General features: G+C 47.9%; 1 long non-coding RNA gene across 1 annotated transcript; it reads left to right on the top strand.

Annotated features, from left to right (window-relative positions):
• Nucleotides 1–6,225: 6,225 nt before the first annotated feature.
• LOC122177725 lies at nt 6,226–8,454 on the top strand. The gene is made up of 3 exons (XR_006178135.1): nt 6,226–6,276; nt 6,787–6,888; nt 8,408–8,454. It is a non-coding gene; the product is annotated as an uncharacterized LOC122177725 (long non-coding RNA).
• The last annotated feature ends 836 nt before the right edge of the window (nt 8,455–9,290 follow it).

Here is a 9,290-nt window from a genome sequence, read left to right as displayed (position 1 = left end):
TCTTTTGTCTGCTGTGTTTTTAAGGCCATCAGGAAGACTAAGTGCTGCTACGGTGCTAATTAACTAAATAACGAAATGATGAAAGAAAACTGACCAGAGCCAAGTTTTGGAGAAGTTAGGGGGTGTTGTTGGCAGAGATTGTGGCAAAAGTATATCAAGTCAGCAGAGTCTGAGAGGATTTCTGGGAGATCATAGTACCTGCACTGTGGTTTTAATAGACTGGAGGAAATCCAGCTGCCAAACTATATTAACAGCATGAGTGTGAGGATTTGCAAATGAAGTTCTGCAAAAATAGCCAATAAGAAATAACAGACATAATAAAAATGAATTCAACCTCAGCCAGGAGAGTTAGGGGAGAGCCAGACTTGGAGGAAATTCTTCTAAGATTATCTGGAAACATGAAATTGTCCTTTCTTACTTGGGATACTTATTGCTGACCGGCCACCTGCTATACCTCCTTGTAAGCAGAAGCTGGGACATCTTCATGTGCCCCTTGTCATCTAGAGACATGCTCCATAGCTGGGCAGGAGGCCAACCAGCACAGGAGCGGCCCGCTTGGCAGACATTGAGGGCATTCTTTGGATCATCAGTAGGGATTAAAAGTAGAGGCATTCATGCTGCAATAAGGGGAGGCAGCTTCTACACTTTGCTTCAGTCCCTCTGTACCCTCCAAACAGCCCAGACTTGTCTCTTGCCCAAAACTGTCACCACCAGCACAGGGAGGAGACAGTTTGCTCCTGTCTCACTCCACTGCCCCTCCCTGAGGGACCAAGAGCAGAGAATTGAGAGTGGAAAAGTGGCCTGAGAAATTGTATTCTTGCTACCCAGTTACTGGGAGGCCTCTCCCAGGGTCTGTCAGCAGCTGATATATTTAGGATCATCTTTACATTCTGCTGCCTGGTCCAGGGCTGAGAAGCAAAACAGAGAAGGTGTTATCAGCTGCCAGAGGGAGCCTCACCTTTGCTGGGGTTGGTGGCGTCGATGCAGGGACACCGGCTCTAATTCATAGAACAGAGAATCCAATTGCTTTGCAGTAAAGTTTCTGGGTGTCCTATGCATTCATAGCGTGAGGCAATAGGCAGTGATTCCCATTTATCTTCCAGAAATCTCAGAAAGCCTGGCAACTGCCCCGACACCATCTCACTCCTGCTGAGAACTGAGGGATTTTGCTGCAAGATCCATCAGAAACCCGCTTGAGCTTTCCAAGCCTGCTGCTCTCTTGAAGAGGGAGAAGCAGGGAGGGAGGCTTGCATTGATTAATATTAGAAGAAACTCCCCTGAAAGAATGATAGATCATGGCTTGGTTACTCCAGAATCTTTTCTTGTTTCTTTCTTTGATGGGAGGAGGGGGGACTGGAAACAAAAGGCCTAGGAAGGGGGGAATGGAGGGAGGGGTGTGTTTTGAAATCTGCTTCCTTTTGGCCACGCTTGAACTTCCAAGAGCCTGGCTTTGACTGACATCCCTAGGAAATGGAAGAGAATACTCCATGCTGAGCCGGCGCTCTGCCCAGCAGAGGAAGGAGGAGGCATCTGGCTCCAAAGAGCTGAAATAGATGCCTTCAATGCCTCTGTCATTCAGCATCACAGAGGTGTGCTTGGGTTTACTGTGGGAGCATCCTGCTCCTCCAGGCTTAGAGAGGCTCCTCACCCTGCCTGGGTCAGAGCACCTGGGCTCTGCGTCTGCACTCTGCTCTCACAACTTGGTTGGAGCAGACAGGACATATGTTGATGGCTAATGAGAAGGGAATGGAGCAGCCTTTGCAAAACCTGGCTCTATACTTCCCTGTGGTGCTGTCTGCTGGCGCAGGAGAGGCCACAGACAACCATGACTGACCTCTGAAGCATTTCAGAGACGTTTGCTTTGGGGGCCTGGGAAGGAAATGTGTTAATAAGGGTATCATGCATGCCATGCAGCTGCCCCCCTGCCTGCAGCCCCAGGGAACTGAGTTCTGTGGACATATGTGGGGCATATGCCAGAACAGAGCATCAGGAAAAAAACGAGAAAACATCCTTAAAAAGGGAGAGCTGCTGCTTGCATTGCACGGAGCTGGGATGAGGAGGTTAGAGGGAGGGAAGTAGGGGAGATAATTAAGCTTTGGCATTATCTAGAGCTTGCAAATTACCATTAAAACTATAGAAGCATTCTGTAGAGAATCGAGACAGAGTGGGTGCTCAGAACAGCACCCAGGAACACCATGCTTCTGGTTGTCTCCAAAAAAGCTGTGGGGATGCCTCCTGGGCAGGCACTGACAAAAAAAGGTATTTTTCAGTGGGCTTGCAAGTTTAAAAATGCCATCTTGCCTTCTGACATCCCTCATATGGGGACATATGACACCCAGGAGGGGAGTAAACTGTTCAGAAGGGCTGGTAACAGCAGGACTAGGGGAAATGGTTTGAAGTTGAAGGAGGGAAGATTTAGGTTGGATGTTAGGGGGAAGTTCTTTACTAGGAGAGTGGTTAGGCCCTGGAACGGGCTGCCCAGGGAGGTTGTGGATGCCCCGTCCTTGGACGTGTTTAAGGCCAGGTTGGACGGGGTCCTGGGCAACCTGATCTGAATGTGTATGTTTGGTGGCCCTGCTAGGCAGGGGGGTTGGAACTACATGATCCTTGAGGTCCCTTCCAACCCGGGTGATTCTGTGATCTGTGATTCATATCCCTTATCCAGGACTGAATTAGCTGACCTCAGGTTTGCCCTTATGGGCAAATCAAGCACTGATTGCTGTTCTCCATTAATCACACTAATCTACTGTATTGGATTCCAGCTAGAATCAGGCTTTTTTGCAATTCCTCAGAGCTTCTAGAGGGCTCTTGCCTTTGGTCTTCAGATTTCCATGTCAGAGCCCAGGATTTCTCAGCAGAGGACTCCTGAGGTTCTTCCCAGCACAAATTAAAGCCTTTTGGTGCATGATGAAATGTTGTTTGTTTGTTTGTTTGTTTTGCATTGCTTTGCCTTTTCCTAACTAGATGGTTTTTTTTTTTTTTTGTTATGTTGTTGTTGTTTGTTTGTTTGTTTGCTGTTAGGAGGAAGAGGGGGCTTTCATTTACTGGTGATCTCCCACTCCATTTTTTAATACTTGTGGGATGTCGGAGGTTAGGTACTTGATTTGCCTACTCAGGTAATTGTTTGTGTGCCAATTTCTGCTGGTAAGTACTTTCCCAGTGCTCATGTATAACTGTATAACCTAGTAAACCATTAGTGCAGAATATGGACAAACCCTTCTAAGACAAAGTTACAGATTAGTTTGCACATAGTTAGGTGAGCCTAGTGCTTTCAGAGGGGAAGGAAGATATATATGACCATCCTGCAGAGCATGGACACATATGCTTGTCTTGTGCTGTAGTGGCCACATTACTTGCACAGAAGAACCCCCACAACCATGGACAACTGCTGCCACTGGCCTCTCACCAGGCCATGCTCGTGTACAGAGAACCCACAGCAGCCCACCACCAAGCTGGGCTTTGTTGTCTTGGGCTCACCCTCAAACCACACTTGTCTGCCAGTGCTGCCCAGCTTGGGAGCACCAGTGGGGGACATTTCTCTTCACAGAGGAGATCAGAGGGTGCGAGTCTTGCTGGCTGCTGTTGCTGCTCCTCTCCCCATGGGACTTGCCCACCTGCCAACTGCAGCTGAGCATGCCGTGTCCCACCACCGCGCTCCAGTTTGACACGCTACCGGTGATGGATGGCAGGCAGGGGAAGCCCGTGAGGCTTCGTCTCACCGTTCCTCAGCCCTGCCAGCACGCTGAAACCCTGTCCTCACTGTTGAGAGACGGTAAGCTTATGCACGTCTGGCTGAGGACTCAACAATGATAGATAATGCCAATAAGCCCCAGAGCTGCCACAGGGAGGGGAGGGTGATTTATCCTCAGTCGGACAGCGGGGCCGAGCGGAAATCCTACGGGAGCTGTGGGGCACACATCAAAACCGCGTGTCACAGCACCCGCCACACCCGGGGCGCCGGTTCAAAGCCATCACGTGCTGCGGCTGGAGACTGGAGGTGATGCCAGGCTAATGAGCAAATGAAGCAATAAATAACCCGTATGGTCATTACGTACTCCCCCTCTTAGGCGCAGGCCTGCTCCGGCCCTGGTGAGCAAGCGCTTCTCGCACCCCATTACTCATGCTGAGCCCCTCGGCCGGAGCCCGGAGCAGCTCAGCAAACCATCCATCTTGGCCAAGCACAGCCCTTTCAAGTTCCCCTGCAGCAGCCGCTCTGTTTATTGTTAAGATGAGCACACAGTTTACATGGACTGTTCTTATTTATCCTTGACTTCTACCTTTTAGGTCATTTCTTTGCACGTCCGGCACTTTTCAATGCTGTCTTGACCAAATTTGTATTTATGTCCTCGGTTTTGCTGTCTGAAGCTCTGAGGCCGCCAGCAATGGGAAGGTGAGGTGAGCCCCTGACAGAGGCTTTTTCTAGGCAGGCCTGGGGTCCCTTGGGCAAATTGCTCCTCAGAATGGAGATTTAGGTAGCTGCTAACGGGGGGGGCTTGTGGGGCTGCATGGAAAGGCGTGCAGGGGTAAGTGCTGGGTCCAGTGTACCTTCCAGCTGGGGTTGGACATGCAATGCACAGGAAAGTGGCAGAATAGGAGGTGTCTGGAGACAAGGTGATGGCATTTGTTCCACATGTTGCTAAGGACCTGGGAAGAGAATTGGTCTGGGTATGGTCTTTCATAATCACATTATTTAAGTTCAAGAGGAGATCAGGTCAAGGACTTTTGTCTTCTCAGGACTGGCCAGGTAAACTGACCTCAGTTTGCTGCTTCTCCCTACTCATGCTTTCTGGATTTATTATCAATCTCATCACTTGCATTCTCCCTTGCCTCTTCTTACCTCAGCTCTTTGACCAGTGGAATAGCTGAAGGACACTTGCATCTCACTTGTGAGAGTGTTATGTGCTGGTGGAATGCTTCCTGCTGTGGTACCAAAGCAATGTGATGTCTTCAGAGCACCAGGAGTGTTCCCTCAGCCTGAAGGTGTGTCAGTTCCGAGCCAGCCTTTGACAAAAACACTCAGACACTGGCAGCACTAAACTCTGTTCTGAATTACAGCCACACAGCCTGGGGTGACCTGCTTTAGCTGCAAGCAAGTCTGCTGACAGGTGGAGAAGGATCCCAGTGATAGCACTGGGACTGCAGCAGCAGGAGAGGCTGAAACTTTGGTGAGGCTTCACCAGGCTGCAGTTACCAGGTATAATTGAGTTGCAGTTAAGTCTTTTTGCCTTTCCTCTGGTGATCAGAAAGGGTTAAAAAGCCCTGTGATACAGGTCGGCACTCACACCGAATCTACACCCATCATATATATATATGTATATATATCAGGTTTTGGAGGGGAGGTTACACATGTCACTGGCCATAACTCAGACTTTTATTATAATCGTGACCATATGGTTAATGGGACTTAATAAACCACCATTGACCTGGACTCTGTGTGCACAAATCTCTTGCTCTCTTTCCTTTTTTAACTCGCTTGTCTGGACACACTATGCCAAGCAGCTGCAGTTTACAGATCGAAGGCACCAGTTCCAGTGGCCAGCAGCTAGTTAATTCAGAAAGAATAAAACCCCAAGAAAGCCATGTTGCAGCACAACCCGTGGGAGACAGCAGCAGACCCTCCCAGGGCAGCTGTTCTGTGCATCCTGTGAACATGAGCCTTAGAAGGGACCAGAGAGGGAACATCAGCCAGACCCTGCCCCAGCACCAAGGCCCTGGGTAAGTACCAGTGAAAGCCAGGGAATTAAATCCATGCTTCTCACACTGCAAGTGAGGAGAACATTTAACCAAGCGCTTCAAAAAATGCTTTGGCATTTTGTCAGGCACAAAGCTTTTGATTTAATGGGAATTAGAACTGGGGGAAAAGCTATTAAATCCTATCTAAAGCATTCTCCTGGTGACCTGGTACAAGATTCATCCAGGCGATATATTCTCTAACTCTTCAAGCTAGTCTTAGCTTGATGAGCATGTGACTCCTGCCTACGAAGTTTTTTGACCATACCCTGCTTTTAACAGTGCTGCACTGTCACCTGCCCCTGGGCAGCCAGATAATGCAAACCTTCACCAGGCACAGCTAAATATGTTCTCACTGGTAGGCTGATATTGCTGATAGTGCTTTACAAGATCGCCCTATCCCGAAATTTCCCTTAGCTCAGTTTCCTTAGCCCCAGCTGCTGCCAGCTGATTTTACAGGTGGGAGCCCAGGAGGAGAGGCTCCTCATCTTTCCTAGCGATCCAAACACACGTGCCTCAGAGGAATGAGAGATCTTGAAACCGTAGGTACTGAAGCATGTGGCTGACATGTAGGGCTGAGCTAGAGTAGAGGTTTTGCTTCATTCCTTTGATCCTGAGTTGATACTTAATGTTTTTATTATTTGATTGGTGTTTTTGTGATTACATGCACCTGCCATTAATGATATCCAGGCCCACCTGTAGGTGGGGTGCTGTTGAAATTAAACTCTCTTCCTTCTTTAAAATGACTGTGTAAACACCAATTCCAGCTCCTTGCCTCATGTTTAGAAATGAGGGCTCCTGATACTGTATTACCCTTTCTGAGCCGCATGTAACAGACCTTGGGGGAGGCTGTACTTTTGTGTTCTGCTCTGCTCTTCTCTTCTCTTTCTTTCTTTCTTTTTTCTATTTTTTTTCTTTTTTTGTCCCCTTTTAAAAATTATTTTGTTTTTATACAACTATTTTGCATGCTGTTTGGAGAACATCACATCTCTAGTATGTTGCACGCTTAGGGCTGTGTTTCTTCTGTTCACAAATAGTTCACATGGCTTCATTTAGGACCCAATCCAAGTGCTGGTGGTCACAGCTGGAGACTTTATGATGTCTTTGATGGATTCTGAAGAAGACTGAGTAGATTTTGGTACATCTTCAATCACATTGGTAGGTATCAACGGTTACTCGTCCCAGAGCTTTGTCTGTCCTGAAATTGGAGGGATTTTTCCTAGCCAGTGGCAGTCTTGGTACTTGAATATCTAGAGGAAGCATCAGAGAAAAGTGGACAGACAGACTGCATCACGACTCAGAAATGAGCCTCATTGAACAAGAGCCAGCTGTATGCCCAGGTTGCTACGAAGGCCAAAGGCATCCTGTTCTGTATTAGAAATAGTGCAGTCACTGGTAGCAGGAAGGTGGTTGTCCCTCTGTAGTTGTCTCTGGTGAGGCTGCACCTCAAGTACTGCGTTCGGTTTTGGATTCCTCTCTGCAAGGAAGACATTGAAGCCCTAAAGCTTGTTCAGAGAAGGGCAACAAAGCTGGTGAGGGATCTGGAGCACAAGTCTTATGGGGAGTGACTGAGATTGATGAGTCTGTCTGAAAGGAGGTTGTGATGTGGTGGAGGTCAGCCTCTTCTCCCAGGTAACAGTTATAGGTTGAGAGGTGATGGCATCAAGTCATGCCAGGGAACGTTCAGGTTGGATATTAGGAAGAATTTATTCTCAGAGAGGTGAGGTACTGGAGCAGGCTGCTTGGGAGGTGGCAAAGTTATTGTTTCTGGTGGCTTTCAAGAAACGTGTGGATGTGGTACTGAGAGACATGGTTAGTGGCATGGTGGGGTTAGGCTGGGTTTGGGCTAGGTGATCTTAGTGGTCTTTTCCAACCATAATTATTCTATGACTGTTGATTGTAAATGCTTATGTCAGAATGTAAGTGCCAACGTTCTGTGTGAAGGCTTGGCCTCCAACAGGTGAATTATGAGTGGTGAAACCTTCAACGTCATGAAGAATCTGACACCTGAAATGAGCCTTCTTGCATACTTCACCCTCAGCTCTATTCCACCTTTCATACAAGGTACCTTCCCACAGTGGTGTCCTCTCCAATGGGAAGTGCCCATCTCTTGGTACATCAGCCCAGTTCCTCTCTCTTGCTTGAAAAATCCATCTGAGCAGAGTGCAGAAGCATGCAGAGGTCTGGCATAGAATCTCAAGACACAGCCATGCAGTGCAATGCCGAGCAGCCTGCAGCATACTCCAGGTCTCTGCCCCGCACAGGGGATCCGTGCACCCTGCAGAAGGAACGTGCCCAGAGGAGCGTGAGGCATGTGTTCCTTGCTCCAAAAATGCTGGTAGTGTTTACAAAGTCAGACACGTCAGCACAGCTATAGTCAGTAAAGTGAGTGTAAAACTGGCCTTGTTACTTCCCAGATCTGAGGGATACGAATCAAATACGCACAGATGGTCGGCCACTTTCCATAATGAAACACGTCTTTATTGTCCCGAGGAAGCTGCATTTCACAACATAAGCATTGGGGCTTGCTTCTTTTTTTATATATTTTATTTTCTCTGCAAACTGTGGGCAGTTTTGCCCCTTTCCTTAAATCAAAAATCACGGACGATAAAGACGTGTTTCATTACTGAGAGCTGGCCAAGCATCTGTGTGCAATGGACTTCATTTTCTTCTCTAGGTTGTTGGCACAAACATTCCCAGCCTAAGCCAGAGAGGAAACCGGAGCAAATGCAGGGATCTGAGTACTCCCAAGCTTGGGGAGCACTCAAGCTCTGTGGCTGATTTTTTTCTGGTCTGCACTCAGCTGCTACATCCCAGACTTTGAAGGATGTGGAGAAGTGCAGACATGAACTGGCACTGCCAGGTGTGAAATATTTGGGTGCTTGCACCGCCATGGATCCCAGAAGAAGCAAAACCTCACAAGAAGTGGATGCTGTCCTTTGAGGGTGACTAAACTGGCTAAGGCTGCCTTGAGTGACATGCCTAGAAAACACATCATGCTAGTGAATCCCAGGAGTTTGTTCATTCCTGCCCTCAGTGATGGGATTGCACCCCTGCTGCTGCCTGGACGTTTGGATTTGTGCCTCTGAAAGGTCTCATGAGTGCTGGTGTGGAAACATCTTTTCCCAGAAGCTGATCCTGAGCTCCTTTTCATTGCCAAGGATGTGGTGTGAGGTTTGGTCTCCATGCCTTGTGCAGCTCTAGGATCCTCCTAGGGTCTTACCTGCCCAGTAGAAATGATGCTGTGCCATTCTGATTTATGCTCCTGACAGAATACTTAACAAATATGCTACTTTAAAGCATTACTGTATTCAGCTTGGGAGGAATCCATTCAGAGACACAGTACAAAGCATACAGCTGTGATGACAGCTCTGGGACCAGGATGTATTTGTCTCTGGTGCAATGGGGTTACGTTTGCAAACATATATTTTGTGAAAAGTAGTAGGCTTTGATGATGCTTAAACAGCCAGTTCTCTTTCCAGGGAAGACACAAAGACTAAGAAATAAAAACAGAAGGAGAAAGGGAGAGTGCCCCAAGAAAAAGACAAGTCATTCTTACC

Source organism: Lagopus leucura, unplaced genomic scaffold (assembly GCF_019238085.1).
Source record: "Lagopus leucura isolate 7727_CA_CO unplaced genomic scaffold, USGS_WTPT01 Super-Scaffold_1, whole genome shotgun sequence".
NCBI classification, from domain to species: domain Eukaryota; kingdom Metazoa; phylum Chordata; class Aves; order Galliformes; family Phasianidae; genus Lagopus; species Lagopus leucura.
Note: the sequence above shows the minus strand (reverse complement) of the source record. Positions and strands in the feature narration are given on the sequence as shown.